Source organism: Canis aureus, chromosome 10, assembly GCF_053574225.1.
Source record: "Canis aureus isolate CA01 chromosome 10, VMU_Caureus_v.1.0, whole genome shotgun sequence".
NCBI classification, from domain to species: Eukaryota; Metazoa; Chordata; class Mammalia; order Carnivora; family Canidae; genus Canis; species Canis aureus.
In genome coordinates this window covers 30,483,382-30,497,599 of record NC_135620.1, presented here as the reverse complement: position 1 = coordinate 30,497,599, position 14,218 = coordinate 30,483,382, and the positions used below count along the sequence as shown (strand labels likewise).

Genomic DNA, 14,218 nt, shown 5'->3' with positions numbered 1-14,218 from the left:
TTTTCAGTTTCACTTTTTGACATTTGATCTCCTCGACAGTTTCTTTTTATTTTATTTTATTTTTTTAGGATTTCATTTATTTACTCATGAGAGAGAGAGAGAAGGAGATAGAGAGAGAGAGGCAGAGACAAAGGCAGAGGAAGAAGCAGGCTCCATGCAGGGAGCCCGATGTGGGACTCGATCCCAGGTCTCCAGGATCATACCCTGGAATGAAGACAGCGCTAAACCGCCAACCCACCCAGGCTGCCTGGCAGTTTCTTTTTTTCTTTTTTTTTAAACTGAAAAAACTTTTTTTTTTCATTTAAATAAGTATTTAGAACACATAAAACAAGGCAACATTTATTCTTTCTTCTCATCTTCTGGTGTGGGGTCTGTCGGTGGCTCCTCCACTGTTGCACTGTTGCTCTCTGAGCCAGTGTTACTATCACTGGTCCCTTCCTCGGCCATACTGTCCACCCCCCTCCTGCCCGCTCTCCTTGTCCTCGGGAGTAGATGTGCCTTCTTCACTGTTGGCTTTCTGTTGCTTCTTCAAGGTGTGTCTCCTCTGTCTCCATAGGGATGCTTTCGTCGTCCTTCTTCTCCTGGGTCTTACTAGCAGCTGGCTCTTCTTCAGGAACCATGCTGCTCTGACTACGCTCAGCCTGCTCTGCTGCTTCTTTCTCCCTCCCTCTTGCCTTTTGCAAGCCTTTTCTTCTGCCTGTGCAATTTCACAGCAATCTTTTCCATCTCCACTTCTACTTTCAAACCACACAACCTTTTAAGTTCATTGTTAAAGGAATCTGTGCTTTCTAGGAACTTTCTCTTATTTTCCTGGTGTCGTTCCTCTATCTGAAGAAGTTCAGCTTCTAGTTTTCGCTGATGAACCATTAAGGACTGGACCTGTCGTTTGAGGGCCAGCATTCTAGCTGTTGTGACAACTGACTGAACATCTAGCACCATACCCTAAGGACTTCACTGATGAGGCTGCTTGACCATGTCTTATTGAAAACTTCCATTCAATGGCTTATTGATCACTCGCAGAGTTCTTTAGTTTCTCTTGCCAGTTCCCCTTCTTCTATAATACTTTTAAATTCAGCAATGTTCATTTCTCACTTCTGGCTTATGTCCACTTCCATGACTCTAACTAACTCAAGTTCAGTGCACATAAGTCAATGACTTCACAAACTTAACTGTATCTCAGAACTGTTTTTATGAACTCTAGACACACATTGATAGCTATTAAGGTGTGTATTTCTAGTTATATCCCAAATGCACTCAAAATGTAATGTGTCCAACTGGAATTCTCAAGTACATATTCTAAAAATCAGATCTTTTAGTGTTCACTATCTCAGCTTAATTTAACACCATCCACTAGTTAGCTGTCAGGTAAACTACCACTTTACAGTCAATATAAACTCCTCCATCATTCTGAATTCCTAAATCTGTCGGTCACTGAATCCCTTCTCTTCCATTTCTGAATCACCCTGATTCAAAGAATATTCTACTTTTACCTGGCTTTATGCATCTAAACTTACCTCTAGTTCATTCTATTCATTGTCAGTATCTTTAAAATACATATCTGATTTTTCCACATTCATGTTTATAATTTTGTCAGTATTTCTCACTGCCTATATCTGTGTTCTTCAAACAATGCACTCATAACTTTTGATAACACAGAAGACAATTTTAGGTGATGTGTATTTTTTTCTTTAAAAAGTTTTGTTCCTATTGTAATTTATATTAGGAAAAAATATACATCTAGTACATCAAATCTGTGATTTCATGGACACTATGAGAGTAAGGGTAAATAAAAACACTTCAACTATTTAAAATCATTTTATTTATTTATTTATTTATTTATTTTTTTTTTTTTTTTTTTATTGGTGTTCAATTTACTAACATACAGAATAATACCCAGTGCCCGTCACCCATTCACTCCCACCCCCCGCCCTCCTCCCCTTCTACCACCCCTAGTTCGTTTCCCAGAGTTAGCAGTCTTTACGTTTTGTCTCCCTTTCTGATATTTCCCACACATTTCTTCTCCCTTCCCTTATTTTCCCTTTCACTATTATTTATATTCCCCAAATGAATGAGAACATATAATGTTTGTCCTTCTCCGACTGACTTACTTCACTCAGCATAATACCCTCCAGTTCCATCCACGTTGAAGCAAATGGTGGGCATTTGTCATTTCTAATAGCTGAGTAATATTCCATTGTATACATAAACCACATCAAATAAATAATAGTTCATGGTGGTGGCAAGAGTTATACAGGTGCTGTATAAATGTCTGAAGTATGAAACTTTTATATAAAATGGTAATTATGAGCCTACTAGATAAAACCCAAAGTCCTTAGTAGGCCACAAAGTTGCTTTCATAACCCAACCCACTCTCCCTATCATGAATTCTCCCACAATTCTCCAATATCCACTTTATATCCAAGCCAACAAGAACTTCTTTCTTATTGAACATGGTATGTAGTTTTATGTCTTCCTATCTTTGTTTTTGCTGTTTCCTCTGTCTGGACCAGCGTTGTGGCAGATCCAGTGGATTACTTCTCTCCATCTATTTTAACATCTTGTTGAAAGAGGTAATTGAGATGGTGTAATTGCCATTTGACATGCAAGCTGGACTCAAGCAATTGGAGGCTCCTCCCCTATCCTTGGATGTATGCCCTGCCTACAGCTCCCAAGTGGAAACCAATTTCAAGGACATAGTCTTGAGAGAGCAATGTTTTCTTGAGACCATTTGGACAGTGTATGTGACTAAATCCTTTTAAGGCCTCTAAGTTTTAAGAGACCCATTTGTCTTAAGGCTCTAACTTTTAAGAGATCCATTTGTCTTAAAGTCACCCAAGACAGGCCTTGTATGTAAGTTCCTTTGCTTATTAAAATTGCTACCTACCAATGTAAGTGCTCCGACTCTCCCTTTAGTCTCTCCTTGCTCTCTGTGTACGGGTTCAAATTGCACTCAGGAAGGTCCCAAGATTGTGAACCACCACAGTTTTCTAGTGTGCATTCTGTGTGGCAAGTCTAGATCACTTCCCAGACTCCCTTGCAGCTGGAGTTCTGAATATGGGTCAGGACCCACCACTCAGAAGCACATGCATGAGATTTCAAAGTGAGAAAAAGACTCCTATAGAACTGATCATCTGTTGCCTCTGCTCCTTCTGTAGCAGCACAGTCATGGAAATGTTGAATTTTCTAAAGAAGCATATGGTCCATGGTCTAGCATGGGGTTGAGATGCAGAGCAGAAGTCAGGCATTTATTTATCATAGCAAAAATGGATTATTCCCAGGGACAAGAGATGTGGTAAGGGATTTCAAATGTTCTATCTTCTGGGTCATGGTAACAGGGGTATTTGCTCTTCTGTCAGCCAGTTCCACTATATTGTTCTGGAAGTTGTTCTCAGAAACATATCCTTGAGCATGATTCTCTAGGTTCGGCAAGGTTTCTCTGAGCACCTATTTTCTTAAATTAAATGCCTCTCTACTTAAACTTACTAGAGCATGTTTTGTCACCTAACATTGAATACTGGCTAAAAGAGGCCCTACTTCCAATCACTGTTCACAATTTGAATTTTATCCAACTTTTCTGCACTTTCAAAAAAAATATTTATTATATTGGTAAATAAAGAACTTATTTGCATATACTATTTGTAAATATTTATAGACATACATAGGTAAATATAAATATATGGGTGTGTATGATATGTCCATAGTCATATTTAGAAAAAATGTGCATGCAGAAGAACTTAAAAATTCTCATAGCCATAAAAGTATGAGATGCTTATGTTTCTCTTAGCATGTATTACACCAAAATCGCAGCTTGTTTTGGGATCTCTGTTATAACCTTATACCACAGCTCAGGTTATTTTAAGTCCAAATTTCACTGAGTCAGTGGATGGCTTTTTATCTCCAACATACTATCAAAGTGTTTATTATGAATTTCCACCATTTCAAAAAAAAGAAGTTATATAAGAAACTAAAACCGCAGATGGGATCCCCTATCCCCTCCCAAGCCTTCTCCCCAACTAAGCAGGAGGCCTTCCTTGCCATAGTGAGGTTATATTTGCATCCAGAGTGAGCAGAGAGTAAATTTCTATCTTTCTTGGCACATTGTGCTGGTTATTTCAAAGTCTTTAAAAGGCAATGTTGTTATTTATTTATGTCAGATTTTCAGCACAGTTCCACCAGGCACTGCCTATTTGAGTTCTGCCTCTTTCTTGATGTTTTAATTCACTGCTAGCAGAGATACGTTTCTTAGCAGCATGCAGGTTGAAAGGCTGACCTCAGTCTGAATGCTGCTACTAATCAGACTCCCTGGTTTGGTCCAGCATTTTAATTCATTTCATTTATTTATTTATATGTTTGTTTATGCCTTCTTCCTGCTTAGAAGTTAACTATAGATGTTTCTACCTATCTCCACAGCTTAGTAAGTAAATATTCAAGCAATTGATGCCTCTCTATTACACACAAAATAGATAAATTTTTCCTCCTTCAGAGTCTTCTTCATTGTTCGGGATTAATTTAGGCATTTTATTACTCTAAGGAAAATAAAATATGGTGTTAGTATAAAATATAGTAGTAGTAGCTAACATTAATTGAATATTTAAGTTTTAATGAGCCATATGCAAAAAACCCCCACATTTAATACGTACATAAGTCCTGTTAGTTAGATCCTAATTCCATAGTTGAAACTGAGGCTTGGAAAGGCTAAATAAGACTTCAAACAAATATAAAGGATACCAAGGTCACATCTGTGAACAACACTGGTAGTTCTCAGGCCACATAACTCTGGGGACAAAGTAGTCTGTTCACAGACGTAGAAAAATCACAAACCTATCATTTTGACTGTATTCTTAGACTTGTGGCCACTTCAGACTTGAGCAAAGCACTAACAATCAGTTCTAGGAATATTCTGAGGGTCTCCTCTGCTTATTCTTCTTTGAGAAACCAGATGGTCCTTCTGTTCCTTCCTCACTTGTTATTTCTGGTATATGTCTGCTTACCATGCTTGCTACTATTCCTTTCTAGTCTCCATTCCAGATGTATGAGTACTGAATCTAAAATTATCCATCCTGCTAGCTGTAGTTCCTGTTATAACTGAAGAACTGAGATATCAGTTCCCTGAGCAGGCCAATTTTGAACGGGTATCAGAATCAGTGGTATAAAGAAGGTCAAAATGAAGGGAAGGCCTGGTAGAAGACTGAAAGGTGAAATTCAAATTGGTGTGTGACTGGCGAGGCCAAAGCCATGAAGAAATTAGTTGAAAGAGCCAAGGGTCAAAGAACATGAAGTCAAAACTGAGTCACTGAAGTAACTCTCTGTCTCAAATGCCCTTTAAAGCTAATTTTTCCAGCCAGAAGAGTCTCAATGTCAACTCAAGAGGATGTCCACAGACAACTTGAAAAAAAGTTCTTAACATCTCCCCCTTAGAGTAGTGCCTGACATAGCAAATACTAAATAAATATTAGTTAGAACCAAGTGCACACATTCTGGAATGGAAATATTTATTGATTAAAATCAACAGTTGTTATGTCAGACTGAGAGAATGTGAATTGTCCAGAACAAGCTCACTTGGTTTTCAACTATTTTGAGCTAAGAGCTGCTTCTATCTTTGACATTTCATTGCTATTTATGGCTGGCTAGAAAAGATTTATTGCTTTAAAAGGAGAAGACATGCACACCTCCACACATGGAGGCACGTAAGGCTTCCCCAGACATCAAATAACTCTAATGATGGTTTGATGAGTTAAGGGTAAGTGAATCAGAAATTTATTGATTCAATTTCCTCTGTAATACACAAGGGTTTACAAATTCTGGGAAGAGCTCAATTTGAAGAGATCAAGTTTTAAAAATAGCAAAACTTTGCCAAACCATAGTGCAATAATTTTCTCCCAATCCAAGTAGAGATGTCTATAAAATAAATGGTCAATACGTTTTTTTAAGTTTGGTTTAATGTAAAAATAGTTGGACCTGGGTTATTGATCCTATTCTCGATCACTGATGCCATAAAATGAAGTGATACAAATAATATTTTCTTTCTAATATTTATTGAAGGTTTTAGTATTAGTCAGGCACTCTTCTAGTTACTTTACATGGGTTACCACATTTAATTCTCACAATAGTCCTACAAAGCAGGCACCATTAATATCACCATTTTATAGATTAGAACACAGAGGCACAGGGAGATTAAAGAATGTGTCTCAGTTCAAACAGCTAATAATTGAAAAGCCTAGGATTCAATCCCAAGCACTCTAAAATATTTATTTATTTATTTGAGAAAGAGCAAGTGAGAGAGGAAGCATGAGTGGGGGAGAAGCAGAGGGAGAAAATTTCAAGCAGACTCTCCCGCTGAGCACAGAGCCAGACATTTTGATCTCAAGATTTTATCTCAAGACCCATGAGATCATGACCTGAGCTGAAATCATAAATCAGACACTTGACCCACTGAGCCACCCCAGTGCCCCTCAAACCCAGGCAGTCTGTCACAAACTTTTAATTCCTGAACTAGATATACTTTAAAGTCCCTTCCAGTCTGATATTTTTTGACTTTCTGTTCCCTTTCATGATGCTGCTGGAGACACTGAAGCTTTATCCCTACCTGTGGGGGACCAAAAAAAGAAGACAAGATACTTGAATAAAATTAACTTTTAATTAATATTCAGAAAGCCAAAAGGAAGCATCTATGAATTCATGGGACACATTGCCATTTTGGAAGGTAGATCTGGAAAATCTAAGCTGAATCTGAACTGGACCTTCCAGGTCCTCCAGAAATCCCAATGGTAAGAGCACAAATTATTGATGTGACCTACTGGTTCTGAAAGAAGTTCAAGCAAAATTAAGGTTTAATGCTGGTTTGACGTACCCTGTCTGGAATGATGTGATATCCCTATACTCAAATGCTCTAATTTCTATAGAGCACCAACTATTTCTAGTAATTTCAAGTTTAAATTTTGTTACCCTGCCACATAGGTTATAAATAAAGAAAAGTATATTTAATATTTGATCTTTGCCTAGGGATGTGATATCCAGGGTAAATAAGGAATAAAGTACAATAACCAAAGGATAACAAAAATTCACAGAAAATGACCAAAATAAGAAACTGTTTAAATTCTGGTAAAGACATAAGATGGAATATTCTTAAATACTAATAATGTTCATAATCCCATGTTTCTCAAAATATGAGAGAATATTCATGACAAAACACATGAAAGAAGCAGAATAAAATATTGAACACAAATATGACCATAACAAAGTAAAACAAATCAAGTACAGAAAAAAGACTGGAATGAAATTAACCAAAAATATTAATAATGTTTGTTTCTATGTGGAAAAATTACTTTATGCTTTCTTTCTTTTAAGAATTTTCTATTTTTTTATGGTACATATATTTTAAAGATTTTGTTTATTTATTCATGAGAGACACACAGAGAGAGGCAGAGACATAGGTGGAGGGAGAAGCAGGCTCCCTGCAAGGAGCTTGATTTGGAACTCAGTCCCAGGACCTTGGGATCACAACCTGAGCCCAAGGCAGAGATGTTCAACCACTGAGCCACCCAGGTGCCCCTTAAGAATTTTTTTCAAATTTCTTACCATGATCACGTGTTTTGTATTATCATAAAATAAAAACCCAATTAAAAATATATATAAATAGTTTTTTAAATGTTCTCTGAAATTTTTAACAAAATATTTACATGTAATTCTTGTGAACTCTCTAAATGATGGCATGGTATGCAGAAGAAATATTTAAATGGCAGTATAACAATATGGAAAGAACAGTACACTATTAATCAGATGATGTGGTTTCTTAGATTTGCTATTCACTAGCTCTCTAATCTTGAAAAAGTATTTACCCTCTCTGATCCTCAATTTCTTCATCAATAAAGTACAGGGAATAATATTTTCCCCATATACCACAGAGAGTTGTTGAGAAGATTGAATATATACAGAAATGCTAAAAAAAAAAAAAAAAAAAAAAAGAAATGCTTTGGAAAATTTAATGTATCTTACCACAGACCTTATCTTATTAAAGGGCAATAGTTAGACTCATTCTTTATGAATAATAAAGGAATTCGTGTTTATACATTTCTTAACTTTGATTATTTACTTTTCTAAATTCACTTGACCATTAGTGGATAGTTTTATCTTTGAGTGAAATAAATGATGGCCAGAATTTGCCAAGTTCTAATGTGAGTGGTGATAAATTGGGGAAAGGAACGCATGTGATAAATTATTGAAGGAGCATCACTGAACTCATTATCCCCATTGAAATTCTTGGTAAAAGCATGGAGGGAGTTTTAAGGCTATTGAGAAAAACAGACATAGAAGATCTCCAGAGATAGAGTGTGCCTAGATGAGACACAAACCTACCTTTGCAATCACGCTGAAAACAAATCATCACATGCAATATGCCTAGTGATGTAGTGACTTTAGGAACAGGGAGAAGGATGGATCCTCACCCTGCTTACAGAAGTTAAAGAAACCTTCATAAAGAAGGCTTCATAAAGTAGGTGATCAAGGATGTAGCTGGATTATGCAGAATGCTACATGGGGCCGGGAGGGAGAAACATTACAGGAAGAGGAAATATAATGACAGGGAAGCATGAAAGAGTATGGCCTGCTGTTGGGACTACAGAAGTTCTCTGTGCTTGCAGGTAATTGAGAAAGAAGTGGCAGATGAGGTAGAATAATAGGTGGAGCCAGTGTGAAGTGCCTTATACAGTTTCATTAAAGGTTTATACTTCAATCTAGAGACAATGGTAACACAACTAATGCTTTAGAGCTTTAGAATTACATGGTAATATTTAGCTTTTAGAAACAGTAGGACCGTGACCAGACAAGATGGGGATTTTTCAGGTGGGCAAAGACCAGATAGGAAACTACTTTTTGGTAAGGGATGAAAGCCTGAAAGCAATAGCAAGTGGATGAAACATATTTAAAAGACAATTGGAGACACACAGTAGAACTAGCTCACATTTATAGATCATTACTACATGCCAGGCAATGTGTGATGTTTTACATGGGATATCTTATGTTAGTCCTAAAATGCTAGGAACTTGGTACCATTATGATGGAGATGAAACAAAGAAGCTAGGGATTCTATGCAACTCGTCAGAAAACACAGAGTTCCAGAGATGGGGTATGGATCCAGTGTTTAATGGATCCATACTAATTTTAAATGTTTAGTATGCAGGTGGCTGCTTGAAAAAATGGTGACCCTGAGAAAATAAGAAAGGTCTAGGTGATTTCCCATGTTTCCAGATTAGGATAGTGGGTAGACAGAAAATAAAGGAGAGGAGGTTTAAAGAGAGGCATATTTGGGGATGCTGATAATATATATAACCCATATCGGAATTGTTGAATATGAAGTGGCTGGGTACAGATTCCAAGAAGTAACTGGAAATGCTGGTTTAGCTAAGTTTATCAAGGAGAACCAAGGGGAAATGGTTTAGCATTTAGGTTGGATATAAATGTTTAATTAATTCTTCAGGAAGTTAAACTCTTACTAAAAGAAAATGGTCATAAAAATGTAGCTGTATTCATTGAGAGAAAGGAGAAAAATGAAGGAAAGGAGAGAAAGAGGGAAGAGAAATATAATAAAGAAATGGATGGAGGAAGGAAGGAAGGAAGGAAAGAAGGAAGGAAGGAAGGAAGGAAGAAGGGAGGAATTTGTAATAAGGGTGTCAGACCACCAACATCAGAGAAAAAGAGCCCCAGGCTAGAATGCACTTGTCAACGTACAATAAGGGCTACTAGATGCCAGGACACGTTTTCTTTTCTTGACTCAGAAAAGATGTCTAATGAAATACAGGCTCCATTGTGAGTGTGCCAGGGTGATTGGAAGTTGACAAAGAAAATGTCTTACTAACCTCTGTGCTTGGTGTGGCCTCCAAAACTGAGATATTTGTTGTACTCTATTATTTTTCTCCCACACAAAAGAACGTTGCAGTTCCATTTGAACTTTGTATTTGATCAGTTAATGAAGAAACCCAGTGTTTATTTTGAGACACAACTAGAGCCACATCTTGACTTATTGACTGTTTTGGCTTTGACGAAGCAAATGATGTACCATCTGGGAGTAGTCAGATTATGATTCTCTAAGAAGTTATCTACAAGTTCCTCTCAATTGCTTCTTTAAAAAACAAAACAAACAAAACAAAACAAAAAACTCCACACATCTAAAATAAAACAATGAAACCGGTGCTCATTTACATGGGTGAAGTATTTTAAAGTCTGTGCAATCTTTCAGAGTAATATTTTCCAATGTGAAAGCTATTAATCCTTTCTGAATTTTAATGAACCCAAAGAGCTTCTCCATCAATTTCATGTGAGAAGGGCTGGTGAGTGCTGTTTTCCACAAACTTTATTTTTATAATAGAGTTCTTCAGTTCAAATGGGCTTTTGACCTAGCTAATTTAATTGTCTTTGTTATTGATAGCTGCAGAGCAGTAAATAAACTTAGTCTGAAAATGTGCATGTGAGGTTTACTTTACAAATGGCAAAATTTCCCTTTATTTTTACAAGAGTATGCTGTTTTTTATCATAAGCAACATAAGGAGGGTGATGTGAAGGCATCAAAGTGCTTTCCTCCCTTAGAACACGCTCCCACCAGGATCATCCAATGCCAGCTCTCTATAACCACTTGGCCAAGGGAAAACACACATAGTTAAATAAATTAAAACATCCAGTTTGTTGTACCCTCCTGCTCTATCTGACCCCCTTAACTGAAGGAGGCAGGTGGATACCAAGTGGCCAAGAGCGGAATGGTCTTAGCTAAAGCAGAGCATCTGTAAGTAACTTCCCTTCCCCCTTGTCAACACCTCTGGGGGTTATTTGAGCCACTGGAGCTTCTGGAGCATGGAAGAACCTTAGAGGAAAATAGCTCAGGGGTGCTGCCTGGGAAAAGGAACAAAACCCCAAGATCTTAGCATTTTTGAGGGTTGTTTTTTGTTTGGTTGGTTTTGGTTTTGGCTTTTGTATATGCTTTTTGTTTGTTTTAGCCTTTTCTATAGAGAGCTGAAGAAATCCTGGCATACTGTCATCATAGGTCCACGCAAGGACTGGTTTCTTTTCCTTCCCTCCATTCGTCTGTTCCTCCCTCTCTTCCTTCTTTCCTTCCTCCTTGAAAATCATCCCCCATTAACTTGCAGGATCTTTATCTCTCACATTAGGTTGTGATTCTAAATCCTTAATCCTGGAGTCCTGAATTCTTGTGTTAGCTTGCAAATTATCTATCTATGCATCTATCTATCTATTATCTATCGATCTATCATGTCTCTACTTATTATCTATCTCTCATCTATTGAGAAAGATCACCAGTTTTATGAATATTACCTCTTTCCCCATGTGTACATGGTGCAACTCACTTGTGTATTATATTTCTCTCTATATGTGATTTCATCACTGAGCTATTTTGTTCTAGAAATCCTTTTGCCTGTCTTTGCACCAATGCATGCATGATTTCTACTACAAATGTTTTATAATATGCTTTACTAATTGATAAAACAAATGCCCCCTTTGTTTTACATTTTCAAAGGTGACTTTTCACATTCATACACATTTAAAATATTTCTATTAGATTGCCTAAAAAAAATATCAAGCTGAAATTTCTTTGGAATTAATGCAACTGATGGATTCATTAGAATATCTAATATATATCAAGTTGTCTCACTCAAGAGTAGCAATGTGTCCTCTTAATCAGTACTTCCATGTATTTCAAAGATCATCCCCAGAGATCTTGTGTACTCTCTGGTAATTCCTGAAACCTTTAAAGATTTTGTTTCTATTTTGCATGGTATCATATTTTGGGTTAAATTTTCTGTTTCTCTTGATTTGGTTTGCTTTCCCCACTCTTTCCCCTAGGTTTAGGCCTGTCTTGAAAAAAAAAAAAATCACACATCAGCATTCTTTTTCTGTAGAACTGCTAGTGGTGGATCTAAAACACACTGAAATCTCAAATCTGGCTAAGGTTGAAACTTTTATAGCTATGTCTATCTAGTTCAGGATTTATAACAACAACATTGCTATTACTAGAGAGATTTTAACTTTCTTTTAGAGGGTTTAAAATACTTTGCAAACATTACTTCCTTAAATTCCCACAGCATTTCTAAGGATAGGAATGTAGGTAGCAAGGGTAAGAAACTGTCTTACCTCAGTCATTCAAGGCCAAATCCTGGCCTCATTTGATGTCCCATTCAGTGGGAATCACGGATGAGCCCTTCATCAGTGAAGACAACTCCCTGAATAGTATAATCAACTTAGGAACATGCTTTGAGATGGGCTCAGTGTATAGGAACTCCTGGCTGAGGCCAGACCTATGTCCCTCTGAGGAAGTTCTTTGCTTTGCTTGTACTAGTTTCAACTTTTCCTGCCACTGTTTATTTAGCCAACTCCTTTCCTCTTTTTTCTTTTGCCCAAATCCAGATATATAAAAAAGTAGTCAAAGTTAATCCAAAGCAAACTGCCAAATATGTTTTATAAGCTTCAATGTACCACTTAAAATGCCAGACTGTTGAACACCAGACTTAGAGTGTGTTCTCAAGGGCAATGGATATAGGTGGAATGTTTTTAGTAGTCTTTAGCCAATAATTTGTGAGTTCTGTGCCTGTTTTCATTATCTTGGAAAAAATGAAAGGTTTTCTCCTCTTTCTCCATCTCCCCTTCCTTCTCCTTCTTTTACTCTCCCCTTCTTCTTTGTTCATAGATCTTTTTGAAATGAGGAAAAATAGGCAAAAAAATGTGGTAAAAGAATAAACACATTATGATCATTTTATCAATAACATCCAAAGACACTGATAGAAGAAATGAGAGGAAAATTTGTCTTGAGTTTTGTCCAAATAAAATTGGAAATAAATCAAAAGAAAACATAAAACAAAATGGGTTTGTTTTAAATTTTTAGGAGTTAAATCAAGACATGGACTTGGGATAAATTTAAACTAAAAAAAAAAAACAGTCTTGGGCACCTGGGTCAGTTAAACTTCTACCTCTAGCTCAGTTCATGATCCCAGGGTTCTGAGATCTAGCCTTCATGCTCAGTGAGGAGACTTCTTCCTTTGCCTCTCCCCTCCACTTGTGCTTTCTCTCTCTCATATAAATAAATTCTTTTTAAAAATTTAAAAAATACTTTCACAAATGTTTCTGTGATAAAAAAACAAGCCATAAAGTTAATAACAATTCTTCCTCATGCAAGATAGTTACTCAGACCATGTTTTAGTATAGGTATATTTGCCTCTGAGTAAACTTTTCCAGATTTAGAACAATTTAGTTTTGTATATTTTTAAATTTCAATCCATTTAATTTGGGGATTATTAGAAGGGAAAAGGGCTGAAAAAGTAGGCATGATTTCTGCAGTGCAAACTTGGATATGAAAACATGAAGAATGATTTTCCTTTTAGAAGTCATTCCAGTTGCCTTCTTATTTAGTGGGGAATTGTACCTTATGAAGAAGGGTCAGATGGGCAATTAGCTCAATTTCTGCAAATTGAGCTAATTTTTCAGTGTGCTCCGGCTTGAAGTTTTAATAAACAGAACTGATATTATAAGGAACCCCACCTATGAGTACAGTATTTGAGAAATAAAAGTGAACTTACTAAAGTTCAAGTATACAAGTTACTCTGTGCCTTTGGGATGGGCAAGAGAACTCCTGAAAAGAGAGTCAATAATTTCAAATCATAAGAAAGATATAACATTGTAGAATCATTATACTGATACACTTTAGTTTATATGTAGATCATGGTTCAAATACAAAATAATTTAATCCACAAAATTGGTTGCTTTAAAAAAAAAAAAAGGTGGAAAGGCTTAAGGATTAGGCCCTAGGCAGAGGTTATAAGGTTAAATTTGAAAACATCACTGAAGAATTGGCTCACCAAAAGAGTTGCTGCCACTGACACAATAAGGAAGGTGAGGAACCAGGAAGCTACTGCCTCAACTATGGACTCTGACCCACACTCCTTTTGATCTCGGATTCATCTGAGCATCAAGAAGCTGCTGCCAAAACAACTGGTCCCAGAACCACACCATCATACCACAGACCATGCCAATAAAATGGATATCCCACCAAATTCTCAAAACCCACAGAATTATACACTAGATACTTAAAAGCCTTGTTTCTGCTGTTGCCAAGAAGCCAAATGCTTCCATGTTTTGCCCACAAGCAAAAGTCTTCCATCTCACTTTTGCCTGCCAGTTCTTCCATGGGTACATTCACTGGATGGGAACCAAGTAATTGCAG

The 14,218-nt window shown here is 36.8% G+C and overlaps 1 pseudogene; it reads right to left on the bottom strand.

Annotated features, from left to right (window-relative positions):
• Window positions 1-281: 281 nt before the first annotated feature.
• On the bottom strand, window positions 282-939 carry LOC144321635 (SWI/SNF-related matrix-associated actin-dependent regulator of chromatin subfamily E member 1 pseudogene; annotated as a pseudogene).
• Window positions 940-14,218: the final 13,279 nt, after the last annotated feature.